The 21170-nt window shown below is 48.2% G+C and overlaps 1 long non-coding RNA gene across 3 annotated transcripts in view; it reads right to left on the bottom strand.

Annotated features, from left to right (window-relative positions):
* LOC129059257 (uncharacterized) overlaps window positions 1-21170 on the bottom strand; it is a 52197-nt gene that overhangs the window by 5610 nt on the left and 25417 nt on the right. For all 3 annotated transcript variants that reach the window (XR_008525033.2, XR_008525034.2, XR_008525035.2), the window contains one exon: window positions 2933-3071. This is a non-coding gene — a long non-coding RNA (uncharacterized LOC129059257). The remainder of the gene's footprint in view (window positions 1-2932; window positions 3072-21170) is intronic.

Raw genomic sequence — 21170 nt, 5'->3', positions numbered from 1 at the left:
GGTCTCTAAGGACTTGCTTTATGAATCTGCATGCTCCTGTATTGGGTGCATAGATATTGAGGATAATTAGCTCTTCTTGTTGAATTGATCCCTTTATCATTATGTAATGGCCTTCTTTGTCTCTTTTGATCTTTGTTGGTTTAAAGGCTGTTTTATCAGAGACTAGGATTGCAACCCTTACTTTTTTTTTCTTTTTGTCTTTTTTTTTCTTTCCATTTACTTGGCAGATCTTCCTCCATCTCTTTATTTTGAGCCTATGTGTGTCTCTGCACATGAGGTGGGTCTCCTGAATACAGCACACTGATGGGTCTTGACTCTTTATCCAATTTGTCAGTCTGTATCTTTTAATTGGGGCATTTAGCCCATTTACACTTAAGGTTAATATTGTTATGTGTGAATTTGATGCTGTCATTATGATGTTAGCTGGTTATTTTGCCCATTAATTGATGCAGTTTCTTCATAGCATCGATGGTCTTTACAATTTGGCATGTTTTTGCAGTGGCTGGTACCAGATGTTCCTTTCCATGTTTAGTGCATCCTTCAGGAGCTCTTGTAAGGCAGGCCTAGTGGTGACAAAATCTCTCAGCATTTGCTTGTCTGTAAAGGATTTTATTTCTCCTTCACTTATGAAGTTTAGTTTGGCTGGATATGAAATTCTGGGTTGAAAATTGTTTTCTTTAAGAATGTCGAATATTGGCCCCCACACTCTTCTGGTTTGTAAGGTTTCCACTGAGAGATCCACTGTTAGTCTGATGGGCTTCCCTTTGTGGGTAACCCAACCTTTCTCTCTGGCTGCCCTTAACATTTTTTCCTTCATTTCAACCTTGGTGAATCTGACAATTATGTGTCTTGCGGTTGCTCTTCTCAAGGAGTATCTTTGTGGTGTTCTCTGTATTTCCTGAATTTTAATGTTGGCCTGCCTTGCTAGATTGGGGAAGTTCTCCTGCATAATATCCTGAAGAGTGTTTTCTGACTTGGTTCCGTTCTCCCCGTCACTTTCAGGTACACCAATCCAATGTAGGTTTGGTCTTTTCACATAGTCCCATATTTCTTGGAGGCTTTGTTTGTTTCTTTTTACTCTTTTTTCTCTAAATCTGTCTTCTTGCTTTATTTCATTAATTTGATCTTCAATCACTGATATCCTTTCTTCCACTTGATCGAATTGGCTATTGAAGCTTGTGCATGTGTCACGAAGTTCTCATGCCATGTTTTTCAGCTCCATCAGGTCATTTAAGGTCTTCTCTACACTGTTGATTCTAGTTAGCCATTCATCTAACATTTTTTCAAGGTTTTTAGCTTCCTTGTGATGGGTTAGAACATACTCCTTTAGCTTGAAGAAGTTTGTTATTACCAACCTTCTGAAGCCTACTTCTGTCAACTCATCAAAGTCATTCTCCATCCAGCTTTGTTCTGTTGCTGGCGAGGAGCTGTGATCCTTTGGAGGAGAAGAGACACTCTGGTTTTTAGAATTTTCAGCTTTTCTGCTCTGGTTTCTCCCCATTTTTGTGGTTTTATCTACCTTTAGTCTTTGATGTTGGTGACCTACAGATGGGTTTTTGGTGTGGATGTCCTTTTTGTTGATGTTGATGCTATTCCTTTCTGTTTGTTCGTTTTCCTTCTAACAGTCAGGTCCCTCAGCTGCAGGTCTATTGGAGTTTTCTGGAGGTCCACTCCAGACCCTGTTTGCCTGGGTATCACCAGTGGAGGCTGCAGAACAGCAAATACTGCAGAATAGCAATTATTGCTGCCTGATCCTTCCTCTGGAAGCTTCGTCCTAGAGGGGCACCTGCCTGTATGAGGTGTCTGTCAGCCCCTACTGGGAGGCGTCTCCCAGTTAGGCTACATGGGGGTCAGGGACCCACTTGAGGAGGCAGTCTGGCCATTCTCAGCGCTCAAACACCATGCTGGGAGAACCACTGCTCTCTTCAGAGCTGTCAGACAGGGACATTTAGCTCTTCAGAAGTTTCTGCTCCCTTCTGTTCAGCTATGCCCTGCCCACAGAGTTGGAGTCTACAGAGACAGTAGGCCTTACTGACATGCAGTGGGCTCCGCCCAGTTTGAGCTTCCTGGCTGCTCTGTTTACCTACTCAAGCCTCAGCAATGGCAGACACCCCTCCTCCCACCAGGCTGCTGCCTTGCAGGTCAATCTCAGACTGCTGCGCTAGCAGTGAGCAAGGCTCCGTGGGTGTGGGACCTGCCGAGCCTGGCACGGGAGAGAATCTCCTGGTCTACCAGTTGCTAAGACCGTGGGGAAAGCGCAGTATTTGGACAGAAGTGTCCCGTTTTTCCAGGTACCATCTGTCACAGCTTCCCTTGGCTAGGAAAGGGAAATCCCCTGACCCCTAGTGCTTCCTGGGTGAGGCAAAGCCCCACCCTGCTTTGGCTCACCCCCTGTGGGCTGCACCCACTGTCCAACCAGTCTCAATGAGATGAACCAGGTACCTCAGTTGGAAATGCAGAAATCACCCATCTTCTGCGTCAATCATGCTGGGAGCTGCAGACCTGAGCTGTTCCTAGTTGGCCATCTTGGAATGGATCACTTAAATGTTACTAAATTAATTTCACCTGTTTCTTTTTACTTTTTTTTTTTTTTTAAAAAGACAGAGTCTCGCTCTGTTGCCCAGGCTGCAGTACAGTGGCGTGATCTCAGCTCACTGTTACCTCTGCCTTCCAGGTTCAAGTGATTCTCCTGCCTCAGCCTCTTGAGTAGCTGGGATTACAGGTGTGTACCACCACCTTCAGTTAATTTTTGTATTTTTAGTAGAGACAGGGTCTCACCATATTGGCCAGACTGGTCTCAAACTCCTGACCTAAACATCATCCTCCCACCTCTGCCTCCCAAAGTGCTGGGATTACAGGCATGAGCCACTGTGTCTGGCCTTTTTTTGCTTTTGTAATGAGGCTGCTAGAAAAATTTAAAAATTTTAATTACCTGTGTGGCTCACACTATGTTTCAGTGGGACATTGCTGCTGTAGATCTTGATTAGGGTGTTGGTTGCACATTTGCCAAAACTCATCAGGAATATCTTATGGATATAAGATCTGTCCATTTCACCATATGTAGATTATACCTTGATTATAAAACAAATTTTAGTGAGCACCTACTAAGTGCTGCCAGACATTGTATTAGGCATTGGTAATGCCATGCTGTAGAAAAAACACACCCAGTCCCTGCTCAACCTAGTCAGAGAAACTGACTCTAATTAAATAATTCCTCTAAAAATGAATGTATTGCCTTATCAAGCTTAAGACTGCTGAGGCCAAAATGGCATTTAGGCATCTTTGCCACCCATCACTGCCTAGCCCAGGAAGGGATGCATATTAGATGCTCAGCAAATTCTGATGCACTGGGTTGAACTATTGAACTAGTTAAAGCTCGTTTCCTGAAACAGGCAGCTCAACAGAGGCTATCTGGGGAATGTTTCTGCCTTTGAGCCAGACCAACTAATATGAGACAAAAAAGCTTTTGTCTTTTATAAAATTTCCAGGAATAGAAGGATCCAGTCTATCCCCATTTTTGGCCTGCTCTTTGGAGATATAATCCTAGTGTAAGCCATAAAATTTTTTGGTTAAATACTCTGAGCCTCATGGGTAAATAGTGTGAGAACCAGGGTAGTCAAAATTCGTCCAAAAAAAGTAGATTTGCTTATTTAAGTTTGAGAGTGTATGTACAGGCTGCCTTTGCTTTCCAGATATTTTGAAGTAAAATGTTAGGAAACATCCCCACAGAACAGGTGTTCCTGCCACAGTGGGTTTACTCATGTTTGTTAGTTTTTTAGGAAAGGTTTGTAAATAGGCTCCAGCTGGCTTTCCTGCCCAGTTCTTCAAGCCTTCGTAGAGGAGTTGCTCCTTGCCTCAGAGCTCTCTCTCTCTCTGCAGTATCCACTTCCACGCATCTTAGGACTAAAGGGGAACCACTCAAGCAGTCCCTCTTTGCTGATGAGGTTTTAAAGGAAGCCACCCCATGACCTGGTAGAAGTCACTTAAGTGTCTGGATCCATTAGAGACCACTGAAGTGAAAATCCAACTTGTAGCAGCTGTAGAAAAACCCTTTATATTAATTCATTTCAGGGAGGTTATTGACTTCTGCTCTGAGCTGAGCATACAGGGGCCCAGGAGACAAATAGAAGGACCTAGGTCTCTACCCTCAAGAATCCCAAATCCAGCAGGAGTATAATGAGCACCGTTACCACCAAGTCACAGGTAAGAGGGCCCAAAGAGAGTACTGGGGGATACAGGGAAGGGTGGGTTCATTCTGGCTACGGAGGGCTGAACAACAGCTCCTGAGCACCTCTACTATGCCAGGTACTGTGCTGGACTCTGAGTCTGGACACATGCCTTAGGGTGGTCTCTTGCCTCCTCCATACACCTTACCCTCCTCACAGCAGCCAGAGAGATCATTTGCAATCATAAACCAGATCATGTCACTCTTCTAGTTAAACACTTTCAATGACATCCCATTGTACTTAGACTAAAGCTCAAATTTCTCATTGTTAGTCTTAGTCAGCTACTATTGTGTAACAAAACATCCCCAAAACAAGCCATTCCAAAACACAGTGGGCTAACAACAACAGTAACATATTATCACATGTCCATCTGTCAGCTGGATCAGCTGATTTAGGCTAACGACCATTCTGCACGCTTTGGACCAGCACATTAGCCTTGACGTGTTTTGCTGGTGATGCTGGCAGAAACAAGATAGCAATTTAAAACATATGAATCCTCTCAAGGCCTAGGCTGGAACTTCTATAGGAATATCAGTTGGTCAAAGTAAATCCTGTGGCCAAGCCCAAAGGCAAAGGACAGGTGTCTATACCCACAATGACACTGAGGCAAGGCTGTGAATGCAGGGAGAGGTTAGGAGTTGGGGCCAACAATGCAATCTGTGACCTATCCTCTACCTACATCACCATACTCACCTTGTACCATGTCCTCTTCCTTCGCTCCAACAACACTGGCCTTTCTTCACCCCTTAAATGCAACACACTCTTTCCTACTCCAAGGCTTTTGCACAATTCTTCCCTCTGCCTGAAAGAATCTTTTCCTCGTTCTTTCCAGGATGACTTTCTCTTATCCTGATGTCAGCTAAAATGTCTCTCCTTAGAGATGCTTTTCCTAACCCCCCAAGTAGAGTAGACTCCACTTTTAATTTTCTCATGATGCCCTTCATCATACCCATCACAATCTGTACTTATATTTTTTAATTGTTCATTGTCCATGTCCCCACTAGACTGAAAGCTTCACAAAGAATGACAATGTGTCTGTTTTGTCCACAGATTGTATCCTCAATGCCTTTACAGTGTCTGGCATATAGCAGGTGCCCAGTTCATAAAGCGTCATTGAGGTTGCATTTGAGCTGACCTTTCAAAACGGCTGCAATTTAAAAGGCAGTTGGAGAAAGGGCATTCCAGGCATAAGAAACAGCCTTAAGCCAGTTGTTCTCAATGTGTGGCCGCAGATCAGCAGCATGGGCATCAGCATCACCTAGGAACTTGTTAGAAATGCATATTCTTGGCCAAGCACAGTGGCTCACACCTGTAATCCTAGCACTTTGGGAGGCCAGTGAGGGCAGATCACGAGGTCAGGAGTTCAAGACCAGCCTGGCCAACATAGTGAAATCTCATCTCTACTAAAAATACAAAAATTAGCCGGCCATGGTGGTGCACGCCTGTAGTCCCAGCTACTCGGGAGGCTGAGGCAGGAAAATCGCTTGAACCCAGGAGGTGGATGTTGCAGTGAGCTGAGATAGCGCCACTACACTCCAGCTTGGGCAGCAGAGTGAGACTTTGTCTCAAAAATAAAAAAGAAAGAAAGAAATGCACATTCTTAGGCTCTGCCACAGATCTTTTAAATCACGATCTCTGGGGGAGGGGCCCAACAATATTTGTTTTAACAAGCTCTTTAGATGATTCTGATGTAGACTGAAGTTCGAGAACCACTGGCCCAAGCCAGAATTCAGAAAACTTTTTTTCTATAAAGGACAAGATAGTAAACATTTTAGGCTTTGTGGGTCAGATGGTCCCTGTTGCAACCTCTGAACTCTGTAGTTGTTGTGTGAAAGCAGTCACAGATGATACACAAACAAACGGATGTAGTGATATTACTTACAAAAAACGGGCAGGTGTGGCCTGTGAGCTGTAGTTTCCCCACCCACAACCTCAGCGAAGGTACCCATGTCAAAGCATGCACTTTTTTTTTTTTTTGAGACAGAGTCTCGCTCTGTTGCCAAGGCTGAAGTGCAGTGGCACTACCACAGCTCACTGCAACCTCCACCTCCCAGGTTCAAGTGATTCTCCTGCCTCAGCCTCCCTAGTAGCTGGGATTACAGGCACACACCACCACACCCAGCTAATTTTTGTGTTTTTGTTTTCTTTTTCTTGAGATGGAGTATCACTCTTGCTGCCCAGGCTGGAGTGCAATGGCGCAATCTCGGCTCACTGCAACCTCTGCCTCCCGGGTTCAAGCAATTCTCCTGCCTCAGCCTCCCGAGTAGCTGGGATTACAGGCGCGCACCCCTACATCCAGCTAATTTTTTGTATTTTTAGTAGAGACGGGGTTTCACCATGTTGACCAGGCTGGTCTCGAACTCCTGACCTCAGGTGATTCACTCGCCTCAGCCTCCCAGAGTGCTAGGATTACAGGCATGAACCACCGCGCCCGGCCTAATTCTTGTACTTTTAGTAGAGACAGGGTTTCACCACGTTGGCCAGGTTGTTCTCGAACTCCTAACCTCAGGTGATCCGCCTACCTCAGCCTCCCAAAGTGCTGGGATTATAGGTGTCAGCCACCGCGCCCAGCCCGCAACATGCACTTTTTTTTTGAGATGGAGTCTCACTCGGTTGCCCAGGCTGGAGTGCAGTGGCACCGTATCAGCTCACTGCAACCTCCATCTCCTGGGTTCAAGCAATTCTCCTGCCTCAGCCTCCCAAGTAGCTGGGATTACAGGTGCCCACCAACACACGCCCGGCTAATTTTTTTTATATTGTTAGTAGAGACAGGGTTTCACCATGTTGGCTAGGCTGGTCTCAAACTCCTGACCTCAGGTGATCCACCCGCCTCTGCCTCCCAAAGTGCTGGGATTACAGGCATGAGCCACCGCGCCATTTAAGCTCATAATTCACATCTCTAGCTAACGGAAGTAAAATTTCAGAGCTAAACAAATTTCTTTTTTATAAAAATTCCATTTATTCAACAAATTAGTAAATGCCTTCTCCACATTCAATATACAGAAATGAAAAAGACGTTATCAGCAACCTTCCAAAAAAGGAACTCAAATTAGCTGAGCGCCTGTCATGAGCCAGCAACTGCACGTGTGTTGTCCCATTTATTCCTCACACAACCCCACCACATTGGTGCTATTCTCCCCATTTGACAATTAAGGAGACTGAGGTTCAGAGGCCAAAGTGGCTTGCTCTAGGCCACACAGCCAGGATTCTGACCAATTCCAAAGCCAGGGCTGTCTCCCAAGGGAAAGACCTGCCAGTCAGTGCAGACTGGGCTTGTTTCATGAAAACCACTTTGGTGCATGTGTCTTTGTGACAGGGTGTACCTTCACGCCATCAGGCCTGACCAGTAGCCCCACCGCCCTGCCTCCCTAGTCCTGCCACCAGTACCTTCCCCTTCTCCCTTCAGGAAAGTCGGCCAAGCACAGTTACTCACACCTGTAATCCCAGCATTTAGGGAGGCTGAGACAGGAGGATCATTTGAGCCCAAGAGACCAGCCTGGGAAATATAGTGAGACCCCATCTCTACAAAAAACAAAAACTTAGCTGGGCATGGTGGTACATGCCTGTAGTCATCCAGCTTGGGAGGCTGAGGCAGAAGGATCACTTGAGCCCAACAGCTAGAGGCTACAGTGAGCTATGATTGCACCACTGTACTCCAGCAACAGAGCAGGACCCTGTCTCAAAACATAAAAAAAAGGAAAGTCAAATGCCACTTGTCCCATCTGCCAAAAAAGCCATGAAATGAATCTGAAAGAAAGTGAAGAAATAAATCACAACTTTCCCATGTGTTGTGTGTGCCTCTTCTCAAAATGGAAGCTGGGGCTCCCTGGGAGATGGGAGTGTCGCTGTTTAATAATATGCAAAGTAATTTTTTACGAAGAATGTGCTTTTTTGGATGAATATTGATTGAATCCCATCTTTCTGACCAGAGAGCTAAATCGAGCCTTTCAGGCAGGTGATTGAAACGATGCTAGAAGTCTATTTGATTTCACTCAAACCTGCCCTTGTGAGAGGGGAACTAAGAGCTTCCTGCTATCTCAAGAATCATCAGATTAAGGAGAAGCTGGAGCTAATAAGGAACCAGAGAGGCTGTTTCAGCCCCAGCTTCTGGCTGTATGCAGCTGGTTCTGAAGAGGCTGGGATCCCCACGGGCCAGAAGCAGTGACTTTCCACCTCTCCCGCCCAGAAAGTTTCTCCTTCCAGCCAATATAATGTTTTTTGTTTCAGGTTAGCTTTGCAGAAATAAATTCATGCATTTTCTGCAGTTAACTGGGGCAGGAAAGGGGCCATGGCTTTGGGGAAGCGACCAGTTTGCACAGCACTGTGCCAGAACGGGACCCAGACTCCTGGGAGGCGCTTTATCAAAACAGGAGGAGCTATGGACATGTCCTCATCCTGGCTTTGTTTCTGCACAGCAGCCACTAGTGCACTCTCATCCCCTTGTCCCCTCTCCTGGCCCATCTGAGACCTGGTCCCAGTGAATCCCCTGGGAAGGCTCTGGCTCCCCCAGAAAGGGAGGAACAAAGGACTTTCCAAAATGCTGCAGGCATTCCAAATTCTCTTTTTGGAGCAGTGAATCCTCAGGGACAGCTAACAACACTCTCCCATCAGCCTCTTCTCCATAGCTATCATCTGTCTATCTTTAAAAGGCCCCTCCTGATACACTCTCTTTTCTCTCTTGCCACCTAGCTCCTCCCCAGGCCTACTTCTCCCTCTTCCCCAGGGACAACCTCAAAACACCTCGGAGATTAACTGAAATCTGTATCCTGAATATGATCAGTTTAGCTCAGCCAGAAGCCTCCTGCACCCCCTTTGTCATAGCTCCTGTGACAAAGACCCTCTCCCAAATGGGCAGGAGAACCAGAGGGCAAGGCCCCAGAGCAGCGGCCTGGCAGTCCCAGGGATGGCCTCCTTTTCAGGGAACAAAATTACCCTGAGAACTCTGAAGAGTCACCAGTATGCGGGTCTAGAAGGCAGCCTGCTTGGAAACAAGTGACCTGCCTGGAGACAGGTAACCTCCCTAGAGACAGGTGACAGGTAACCTCCTGGTGACTGCCCTCCCCATGCTACCTGCACTGCTTTGCCTGGTCTGCGATGTGGGCATGGCCTAAAGCCCATGCCCACAGCAGCTTGCAATAGGCAAAAGCATCCCCATTGCTCCCCTCAAAACCAGATTAAACAAAAGGGAGACAGAAGTGGGGCCTGGTGGTTGCAAAGGATGCAGAGAGAGAATGTGACTAGATTGGATGCACCTGCCCAGAAACGGGGTGAGACCTCATTTATCTTTTTTTTTTTCAGGACAGAGTTTCACTCTTGTTGCCCAGGCTGGAGTGCAATGGCACGATCTTGGCTCACTGCAACCTCTGCCTCCTGGGTTCAAGCGATTCTCCTGCCTCAGCCTCTCGAGTAGCTGGGATTACAGGCATGTGCCACCACGCCCAGCTAATTTTGTATTTTTAGTAGAGATGGGGTTTCTCCATGTTGGTCAGGCTGGTCTCGAACTCCCAACCTCAGGTGATCCACCTGCCTCAGCCTCCCAAAGTGCTGGGATTACAGGCGTGAACCACCGCACCTGGCCGACCTCATTTATCTTTTAACCCCAATAGCTGCCTCTGTGCCTGGCTCTGTGCAATGATGGAGAGAGAGGGAGAGGTGAAAAGAGATAGGAAATCAGAAAGAGAAAGAAATTCTTGGAAAGCACGTTGAGCCAGAGCTCAGAAAACTGAATCGCGGGGCAATGCAGATTCCTCAGGCACCAGACAAAAGGATCCTGGATCAGGTTTGGACTCAGGGGGATGGCCAGCCCAGCCAGACTGAGAGAAGCAAGATGCTGGCTGACCCTGGACAGAGATTGAGAGTAGTGGGCTGGGAATCAGAAAGCCAGCCCCACTAGCCAGCCCCCTGACAGTGTCCCCTGGGCCTCAGTCTCCTCACCAATAAAATGGATTGATGACACCGTCTCCAAGATGCCTTCTCACATGTGCTCTGTGCTGGCCTCACCTGTAGGCAGCTGGGCCTTGACAGAACTCCCTGCCTGGGCAAAATGTTTTGGGGGCACTCAGAGGGTGAGTCAAAATGTGCTGCTGACCAAGGAAGTCCCCAGAAGGAAGATGGAGAGGAAGGTAGAGACACCAGAAGGTGCATATCCGGACCTGGTGGCAACAGTGGGGTTGGCAGGTGGGGAGGGGGCACAGTCAGGCAGCCACATCCCCTTCTCACCCTCCCTCTGAATGCCACTTCTAAAGCCAGTCCTCTTGTGTTCTTCTGTCTTGCTATTTAATACATCCTGTTCTTTTTCCTCATAGCACCCATCCCGATTTTTTTTCTTATTTAGAAAACAACCATTTATTACAGAGCACTTATATGTGCCGGGCACTGTTCTAAGTGCTTTATGAATATTAATTCCCTCAATCCTCATAACAACCCTCTGAGTTATGTGTTATGGTTCATCCCATTTTACAGATGAGCAAGCTGAGACATAGAAAATGAAGGAACTTGCCCAAGATCACTGCAGTGAAAAAGCAGCAGAGCCAGGATTCAAACCCATGCCCTTCCTAAGGGCAGGGCTTAGATCTGTTTCATTCACAGTCTGGCACATACGAGGTGCCAGATAAATTTACTGAATACAGAATCAAACGCTAGGACGCAGATTGGCTGACACAGGCTCAAACTGCCACTGAAGAGACCTCTGGGGCCGGGCAGGAACCTGCTCCCACGGCTGTGGGGCATCAAAGATGGGGCCGAGTCTGCTCCCCACCCGGCCCTTCTGCATCCTGGGCCAGGGTTGGCCTGGGCCCTAAGCTGTGAGGAGACCTCGAGAGGATCCCAGAGTCTGGCTCCAACCCTTCCTGGGGTCTGTGAGAACAGGAGCCTCTGCCTTCCTGTGGCTTCCTCTGCCCGCCTCCACCTCCGTGGTTGGAGACTCCAATTAATTATGCTGTGTAATTAGATAAAGAATATTCATTTTTCATTAATGACGGTAAACCCTTGCTCTGCGGCTGAGTTCCTTATGTTTTAATTAAGCGGGGCTCCTGAAAGCCGCGTGGCTCCTCTGCGAGTGCCCCCTCTTCTAATGAACAGTCACTTAGAATTTTAAGAAGTGAAGGATTCCTTCCCCAAGTTAATTACCTCAAAATTAGCTTAATCACAGCTCATTTAAACTTATCTAAACAACAGCGCGAGGAGTTCCAGGAAACAGAGGTTCTGACTTTCCTCGTTAAGAGTCAAAAAAAGTAATAATAACATAAACATCCCCTCCAGTAGGTAGTGGTGACCCCTTAGTCCATTGGCTGCAGCTTGCTCAGAGCAGGAATGTTTACAGCATCAGGGGATTGACCCAGGGCTGGGGACGTTCGGCCTTTTCCAAGGCCAATAGCCCATCTGTAGCTGCCTGGGTTCCTGGGGTTGAGGGGTGCTAAGGACCCCTCTCCTAGTGGCTCTGAGAGAGGGAAAAGCCCCAGGCCTTGGGCTGTCACTGCCCCTCCCACCCCCAAACACCCCTGCCTCTCCATGCACTCTTACGTCAGGTCATAACCAGAGTTGTGGCCTGGCCCCTCCCACTGGGTTTGTACAGACCACAGTGTCTTTGCAGAGCAGGGGACAAGGGGCTGGAGAAGCACAGACCAGGAATTCCATCTCAACTTTCTGCAGACAAGGACCTCACCAGCACAAGGCCTGACATCATAGACACTCAATATGCATTTATTGAATGAATAAATTAATGAATGACCAACTGCATGGCCCTAGGATGCAGAGCCAGGATCAACAGAAAAACTTCCAGATTTTAGCTCACTGCAAGAAAAGAATTATCTTCCAGTAAAATTTGCTTAAGCTACCTTGGAAGAACATTTATCGAGGCCTCATTGTGTGGCAGGCACTGGGTTAAGTCCTTGATATCAAGTGTCTTGGATAGTCCTCACAACAGCCCTATGGCATAAAGATGAGTATTATTATCTTCATGAAACTGAGGCACAAAGAGGTGACAGAACTCACCACTCACCCAAGGTCACATTGATAATAAATGGCAGGATTTAAGCCCAAACAGTCAGGCTCCAGAGCCTCTTGGATACGGAGTAAGTCCCCTGGGCTGGGGGTTGTACAAGCAGAGGCTATCGGACCACAGGTCTGGAGGATGCTCTAGAGGGGCCCCGTGTTGGAAGGAAAAAGAGGAGAGACTAGGTCACTCATTAACCCCCATTCTGTTGCAGATTGGAAGGGTTTGAGGCATCCGACATTTCCACCTGCCATGGGAATGCTGCTTAATCCCACCCTGTGGTTTGGAATGGTGAGACTGGAGCAAGCCCTGCAGATAAGCACCAGCCCGCCCCACAGGGACCAGGCAGGCCAGCAGGACGTGCAGCTTCCCTTCCTCATAGAACAGCTGAGTGGAGGCTGTTGCACTCCTGTGCAGAGGGGGCTGGGAGATTATTTATCTGCATCCTCTGTTCCACACAGTTGGCTTTCCTTTGCCAACTCCCTGTAGGGGTGGGAATGCTCAGAAAGCCTAGAAGGGGCGGTGAGCCATCATAAAAGGCTTCCAAAAATAAGAGGCTGCCTTCCTGGTAGAGATAAATGGCTCTGGCAGCCCCGCGCTCCCTGCCCCTTCTGCCCAATCCCAGGTCACCCTGGCTCGCCAAAGGACTCTAGCTCCTGGCAAAGATCCAGAACTTGCCAGCCATTACCTGTCCCCTCCTCCAACCACCCTCCCCAACCCCACCCCCCCACCACCAAGAGGCTGCACCACTGCGGAGACACTGTGTAATTCCAGCTGTCACTGCCCTAATTACACCCCACGGTCCTCCCGCCAGCACCGTGCACCCCGTGCCACCTGCATAATGGGCCTTGTTTTTAAAGACACTCTCTCCTTTTCACAGAGGCCTTTTGAAGGCGAACAATCTCACACAATGTCGCTTAATGACAGCACTGCCTAGCTCTCCAGCAATTCCCAACCCCCAGTCCCCAGCCCCCTTCCTCTCTTGCTCTTTTTTATTTTTTTACTTGATAATCATCATAATTGTCATAATCACCCTGGAGTTAAGAGAAGGTACCTGGGACATTTCAATCAATTATAAAGTGACCTAATAAAAGGTCAGGATGGTCTGTGAAGCAGAAGCCTGCAGGGAAGGAGAGAGACAGACACACAATCACACATGAGCGAGTGCAGGGATGCACATGCACACGCACACCCCACACGGGTACACAGGCCACACATGTGCACACACCAGGCCCTGAAGGCTGACAGCAAGGGGGTCAGAGACACGGGAGATTTCCTCCTGATGCTTTGCAACAAAGAACAGGGTGGATCCTCTGGGAGAGACCCACAGACCTCACCCACCCCAAGCCCTATAGAAAGCTCTTTTGCCTGGCCAAAGCACAGCACAGGGAGCCTCACAACAGTGACCAGGACTACAGGTATTAGAGGCCAGTGCCCTGAATCTGAGTTACTGCTTGGCTCTTTTCTGGCTCCCTATTTAATCCCTCAAAGCCTCACCATACTCATCTGGAAAATGGGACAGCAAACGAACCCACCATAAAGTTCTGGAGAGGACTGAATGTTCTGACCAAATTATCTAAAACAATCTCTCTCGTCTGGGCACGGTGGCTCACGCCTGTAATCCCAACACTTTGGGAGGCTGAGGAGGGAAGATTTCTCGAGCCCAGGAGTTTGAGACCAGCCTGGGCAACATAGCAAGACCTCGTCTCCACGAAAGAAAAAAAAAATAGCCTGGCGTAGTGACATGTGCCTGTAGTCCCAGCTACTGGGGAGGCTGAGGTGGGAGGATTGCTTGATCCCAGAAATTCAAGACTGCAGTGAGCCATGATCACACCACTGCAATCCAGCCTGGGCAACAGAGCAAGACCCTATCTCAAAAATAAAAATAAAAAATAGTTCCTCTCAGTGTATTAATATATTTCCTTGAGGGCAATTACAACAATCTGAAAATACATTTTATAGATATATATAGCTGCTTAACACACACCTCCTTCTACATGGCTATCAGATCCTTGAGGGCAACTTTATTCACATCTAGAGCATTTGAGATTAAAGAGCACAAACACCAGAGCTCAACTTGCCGAGTTCAAATCGTGATGCCAACACCTACCAACCGTGTGACCTTGGGTTAATTACTCAACCTCTCTGTGTCTCAGTTTTCCACAGCTGTAAAATTGGGATAATAATAGTACCTACCTTTAGGGCTGTTGTGAGGATTAAAGAATGTATTATACATTAAGTGCTTGGAATGGTGCCTGCTCATAGTAAGCACTGTTTACTAAGGTTGTGGCATTATCCCAAACACTTCCAACAATGCCTGCCATCATGCAGACATTCAATAAAGATCTGTTGAGTGGATAACGCCTGTACAGCTCTTAGCACTGAGTTTATACATGGCAAGCATCCAATACGTGTCAGCTATTATTATCATCTTCATCACCATTATTGTCATTCCTGGGCATGGCTCTCGCCCTCCCTGCTTCCTCCAGGACCACTGTCCCCATCATTCGGATGAGGAGTTGAGGCCAGGGACAGCTTGCCACAAAAGTCCCACCACTCTGGGGCAGTCAGGACCCAACCCCTGTTCTCTGGGCCTCAGCACTTTCCCTACACAGAAGCCTCACCTGAGCTGCTGGCTCCAGAGGTGTTTAATAAACACACATCCCTCCTGAAGACACTCGCCTCTCAGCTGCGAAAGTCTGGAGTCCAATCTGCTTTTGATGTGTCGGGGCCTCCTAGGAGCAGGCTCTTCCATCTAGAGGCTGAGCCATCTGCCACTAGCCCAGAGCTGTTGGGAGCCAGCGAGGAACAGGGGCAGGGTGTGAAAGGGTTTTGTGCTCCTTGAAGCAGGGCAGGAATGGGAAGAAGGGCACAGCCGTGTCAGACCTCTTCCCCTACCCACTTGTAAGATCCCTCAGTGAGACATGAGCTGTCAGCACCACACGGGGGAGGCCAAGTCCAGGTCCTCAGCAGAAGGGGACAGAACCCTGGCCAGAGCTTCGTACCAGGACAGGAAAATTCTGGATTGGGGGAGCCAGAAGTGGAACCCATACGTCCCTCTAACCAAAACTAACAAATCAGCTTAAAGCAGATAAGATCAAGGTCGGATCTTTAGATGCCCTAAAAACTGAAAAGAATTTGGTACCATTCCCTCCCCCTCCCCTACTATAAATTTCAAAATAAAATTTGATTTTTTTGAAATGATACAAAAGTTACAGGAATTACAAAAGCTACTGTAATCCCTGTGCAGTGATCAGGGTTGTGGACTCTGGAGCCCGGCTGGCTGGATTTAAATCCTGGCCTTGGGCAAGTCACTTGACCTTACTGTGCCTCAGTGTCCTCATCTTTAAAGGAAGTGATGATGCCAGATTACTTCTGCAGGTGTTTGTGACGATTAAGGATAATATAAATTAAGTACTGAGAGCAAAACCTGTCACAGAGGGAAAGCCTATTAAATGTTATTATTATTATGACTCTTGAAATTAAAATACCTGCTTTCTAGGTTTTTAGATTGCAAAATTCTGGGTAAGTTCATTGATGCCAAGTGTTTTACCTTTTCTGGTGCCCCCACTTGTGGCTGCCCTCGGCATGGGCTCAGGTTTGTCATGAGTAACCCAGCCCCCAGCAAGGAGCATGAAGAGGACTAAGGTCATTTCCCCAGACAGCGCCAGCGCCACCACGACCCTCTGAGGCCAGCACCTGGCACTGTGCCAGAGCCATGGCTACAAGGAGCATGGGTGGGGGAGCATCAGCAGAGCCCCCAGGGCCTGGAGTTAGTGTCTAGTCACTGAGAAAGGGCAAGGAAAGGCAGTAACCAAGCCCCTCCTAGACACACTTTAGGGCCAGCAGGTCCACACCACAGGGGCGGGGTCTGGATTCATTTGTCAGAGAAAGCACAGAAGCAGCAAGGAAGAGAAAAGGACGCAGAGAGAGGCTCAAGCGGACGAGGGCTTAAATCCTTCCTGGCTGGGACCACACTTGGCACCCAAGCCAGCAGGTGGGGCTGAGAAGAGAAACGGCAGGGCTGGAGCCAAAGGGGGCTCTATTTTCTGCCTGCCACCTGGGTCCCCTTCAGAGCCGCAGATGAAACCCAGGGGACTTAGCTCTGTCTTCAAGTGCAGGGAAAATCAGATTTTGTATAGTCATTCTTGACTGGGATGGTAATTAAGCACTCAAGAAAGGAGCACTATCTCAGAAAGCAGCCACTAGTTGCCTGCATAGCCCTAGCAGTCTCTAAGGACTCCTCTTCGCTGCCTGTCCTGGGGCTGCAGCTAGAGGTTCCTGCAGCCACTTGGGCTCCCAGTAATCCTGCCCCCTTCACCTCACCAGCCACAGGGGTGGGGATTGGGGCATCTCACCCTGCCAGAGCCAATCAGCATCATCCTTCAAGAACCCGGGATTGGAACAGAGGGAAACATTCCGCTCCTCCTGAGACACTGGTGTTATTCCATGTAGCTCCCAGAGCTGAAGGGGCTGAGTTCCCTGCCACGTGGACTAGAGTAGTAAAGGAAGCTGGACTGCAGAGAAGGAGAGAAGCAAGACACAGATGTGAAGACAGGCAGTGAGGAGCAGAGACAGAGGAGACAGCGCATCTCCAGCAGCCAGGTCCAGCCCTTTCCCAAGGACCTGCCACATCCCTCCAGGAAACATTCAATGTCCTTACAGCCAAGTTCCCCTTACAACTGAGCTACTTTAAGTGGTTTCCTGTTCCTTCAACCAAGATGCTAACTGGTATGTTTCTTGCTATCTCTGACACTACTAATCCTAAATTCCATCATTCATTTACTAACAATGCGTACATCTGTTTGACATGCATCCCATCTTCAGAAACGAAACGTGAAAGGGGCGGGGAATACTTCTTATTTAATCCAAATGAATTCCTCTGCCCCATGTGGCCCAGTCTTGCCTTGGTACTACACACAAAGAAAGTCTGATGGCTAAAAGCAATTAGGAAATTCCAATCTTCGCTTGAATCTCTCAAAGTGTAAAAAGGATCCAGTTAAAACCCCATAGACTCTTCGATAAAGACCCTTTCCTCTATTCTCTTCCTTTCCCCAGAGCCTCACATCCTCCAAACCTTAAAATTCTTGCCCCTCTCACCCAGCACTTGGTTTCTTCCCCTCTCCTCCTCTTTCTCAGCAATTCTTGATGTAAACGTTTGAGGCTTGGGGCTCTTTTGTTCTCTAATTTCCCTCGTACTTCCACTGTCCACAGCAAAAGACAGCCCTGAAATGGACTCTGCAGCTAGAACCTCCACCCCTGTGTCACCCTCCAGTCCTGTCTCTGCTTGGTTTCCCACTCGGGCTCACAGAGTCCTGAAAACCAGGCTGGCAAGGCCAGAGTAAGTCCTTAGAGAGCACAGGTGGGGAAGCAGAGTGAGAAGAAAAATCCCTCTCAAAACTGGGGGCAGAGGGAGAGAGTGGGCAGGCTGAGAGCCTCTCAAGTCAGCCCATCTTGGCCCTGCCCCTTTCAGTCATGGAGATGTGATTCTGTGCCCCAGGGGCAGCTGACCCTGGCTTCCCTTCACCTCCACCTGGGGCAAACAGATCCAAAACCCCCAGCTCCCCTCTCCACGCCACATCCCCAAGACGCTACCCAGTCATGACTTCCAGTGGCCCAGTGACGCCACCCCTGCTGCCATTTATACAAGATCAGGTCCTAACATCAGTCTGGTTCTCTTTCTCTGCAGCCAACTGGCCACCAGTCCAGAGGGTTCCTCCAGGTCATCTCTGAATCCATTCTCATAGCCTCTGCCTAGACCACCCATGACTGGGCCACAGCCTCCTGCCTGGCTCCTTCCTGCCAGTGCTATCTAAACTCCACCCAAAACCCTGCCATCTGCTGGGCGCCGTGGCTCACGCCTGTAATCCCAGCACTTTGGGAGGCCGAGGTGGGTGGATCACTTGAGGTCAGGAGTTCGAGACCAGCCTGGTCAACATGGTAAAACCCCATCTCCACTAAAAATACAAAAATTAGCCAGGCATGGTGGCAGATGCCTGTAATCCCAGCTACTCAGGAGGCTAAGGCAGGAGAATTGCTTGAATCCGGGAGGTGGATGTTGCAGTCAGCCAAGATTGCACCACTGCACTCCAGCCTGGGTGACAGTGCGAGACTCAGTCTCAAAAAAAAAAAAAAAAAAAAAACCCTGTCATCTCCAATGCATGTGCACACTTGCACACACAGGCACACACATGCACATTAGAGATCTATACTCCTTCTCCCAGAAGCACCACTTCCATTTTTCTCTCCCAGTGGCTCCCTGCTGCTTAGTTGACACCTTGCTGTTTTCTCTCCCTGGCATTCAAGGCCCTTCATAGTTTGGCCCCTTCTCTCAGCCCAGCCTCCCTGACTCAAGCTCTTCAATCCATCTCAGCTCACTTGTCACCACTGCAAAGCCTTTGCTCAGCTGGTGCTCACCTGGAATGCTACCTGCACCTGTACAAACCCTGCCCAGCCTTCAGGCTCTCTAGGCCCATGTTCCTTTCTTTGCGTACATAAATGTGATTGAGATACTTTCATTTTTCCATGGCATATCACTCCAGTTGTAAGCTCTCAAAGGCAAGTGATGGGTCCTTCCAAACTTCAAGAACTACCATAAAAAGCAAATCACAGAACAGTAAATCTAGTACAATGGCATTTTTGAAAAACAAACAAGCAAACAAAAAACTCATGTAGGTGTGTATGTGTATAGGTGAGTGAGTGGGTGGGTGTGTGTGCATGCACAGAGAAAAAAGTCTTGAAGGACACAGTCAAACTTTTCACACTGATTGTCTCTAGAGGCTGGGGTAGACGATAGAGAAATTTTCAGTTTTTACTTTATATTTCTTTACTGTTTGAATTTATTACGGCAAGAATATATCACGTGTGTAAATTTTCCTTAGGAAAAAAGAAGAGCACTTTATAGGGAGCCAGGGAGCCAAAATATTTTGGTTCCAGTCCTCGCTATGTCACTAAGTCACTAGGTGACCATAGCCAAGTCCCTTCCCTCTCTTGGCTTCAGATCCCCTTCCATGTAACATGGGGCTCATTCTAGACCAGTGGTTTCAAAGGTTTCAAGTGGCTCTGCAGAGCAAGAAGATGCTGGGCAGCTGGGCTGAAGCCCCTGGTTCCTGCATCATCTGAGCCGACCCTTTTCTCTTTTGTACATTTGACATATTAAATTTCCAGTTATTCAGTTAGGTGTTAGAAAACCACCATCAGGGTGCATGCTTGTGATCCCAGCTACCCGGGGCAAGAGAATCGGAGGTGGCAGTGAGCCGAGATTGCACCACCGCACTCCAGCCTGGGCAACAGAGTGAGACTCCATCTCAAAAAGAAAATCATCACCAGGAAGTAATGAGGAATGCCAGGTGGGTTTAGGATGGGATTGACAAGTCAAATCCATGGGGACAGGAAGCAGAGTAGTGGTTGCCAGAGACTGTGAGGAGGGGAGAATGTGGAGAAACTGCTTAATGGGTATGGGATTCTCTTCTGGGGTGACGGCGGCTTACATGTTTTGCAGTAGATAGAGGTGATGGTTGTACATTGTGAATACAAAATAGCACTGAATCATTCACCTTAAAATGGTTAATTTTATATTGTGTGAGTTCCACCTCAATAAACTTTTTTTTTTTTTTTTTAAGAAGGAGTGTTGCTCTATCACCAGCCTGGAGTGCAGTGGTGCAATCTTGGCTCACTGCAACCTCCACCTTCCAGGTTCAAGTGATTCCCCTGCCTCAGCCTCCCCAGTAGCTGAGACTACAGGCACCCACACAGGGGGACTGGTCAGGATCATTGGTCAGCAGGCTATGGAGAGACAGCAAGAAAGAGACCACATGGCGAGAAGGCTATGGGGACTGGCAGGTAGAAGGATGTTCAGGGAAGCGAGGAGAGTCAGCCACATCATCTTCACCTGGGAAACTGAGCAAGGGGGAACAGAGCCTGGGGAGGGGAACCGGTTGGCTTTGCCCAGCATCAGAGAGGGTCAAGGAGAGTTTGCGCAGAGAGAACCTATTGATCCAGAGGAGGCGATTATCACTCAAAGAGCAATCACAGGGTGTTCCTTACAATCCCCTTGTCTGGGAAGACTTTGTCATAAAAACACCAGGAAAACGCAGGAACCTGTCTGGTCCCCCAAGGTAGGGCCAGATCCCAGCACTCTGGAGTCTGTCCAGGGAGCACCCAGCTGCTTAGACTGAGGCCAGGGCAAAAGCCCCAGTTACATAGCCTTTCCCCATCACCTTCTTTCCTTGAGGCAGCTGCCCTATCACCTGGATGGGCAGAATAAGCCTCTGTCACATGGCTCAGGGAGAGATGAGTCTCCAGGAGCTCAAGCTTCCCCAGCATGAAGCCACGCAGCTCATGCTGACAGTCTGGTAGGCAGCCACCTCCACACTGGACTGTGGGCCTCTGCTGAGCTGGGACTGTATGTTGTTCATCTCCTGGTCCCCAGTGCCAGCACAAGTTCAACTCAGTGTATGTTCAACAAAGCTAGAAGTTCAGGCCCTGGAGCCAACCTGTCCGTGTTCAAATACAGACTCTACCTCTATTTGCTGTGTAACCATAGGCTAGTAACTACACCTTTCTGAGTCCCAGTTTCTCACCAGTAAAACACAGCTAATAAAAGTACTCATCTTCTAGGATTGCTGTGAGGATTTAAAAAAAAAAATAGTGTACATAAAGTGCTTAACACAGGATGTGGCACTTGGTGAGTACTCAATACAGATTAGCTGTCATTATTACTATTACTATTACAGCAACCCACACTGACTTCTGAATCGACTTCACGAAGTCATGGGGTCTTGCATTTGGAAGGACCTCAGTTTCAAATAAGGAAATTGAGACTCGGAGAGGCTAAGAGACTTGATCAAGGCCACACAGGTACCAACAGACTAAACTGAGACTAAATTTCCCACAGCAGCATTATTTCCTCTGCAAGGCTCCCTGAATCCTTTCTCATCTGCCCACTCATT

Source organism: Pongo abelii, chromosome 1 (assembly GCF_028885655.2).
Source record: "Pongo abelii isolate AG06213 chromosome 1, NHGRI_mPonAbe1-v2.0_pri, whole genome shotgun sequence".
NCBI classification, from domain to species: Eukaryota; Metazoa; Chordata; class Mammalia; order Primates; family Hominidae; genus Pongo; species Pongo abelii.
This window is presented reverse-complemented; position numbering and strand designations above follow the sequence as displayed.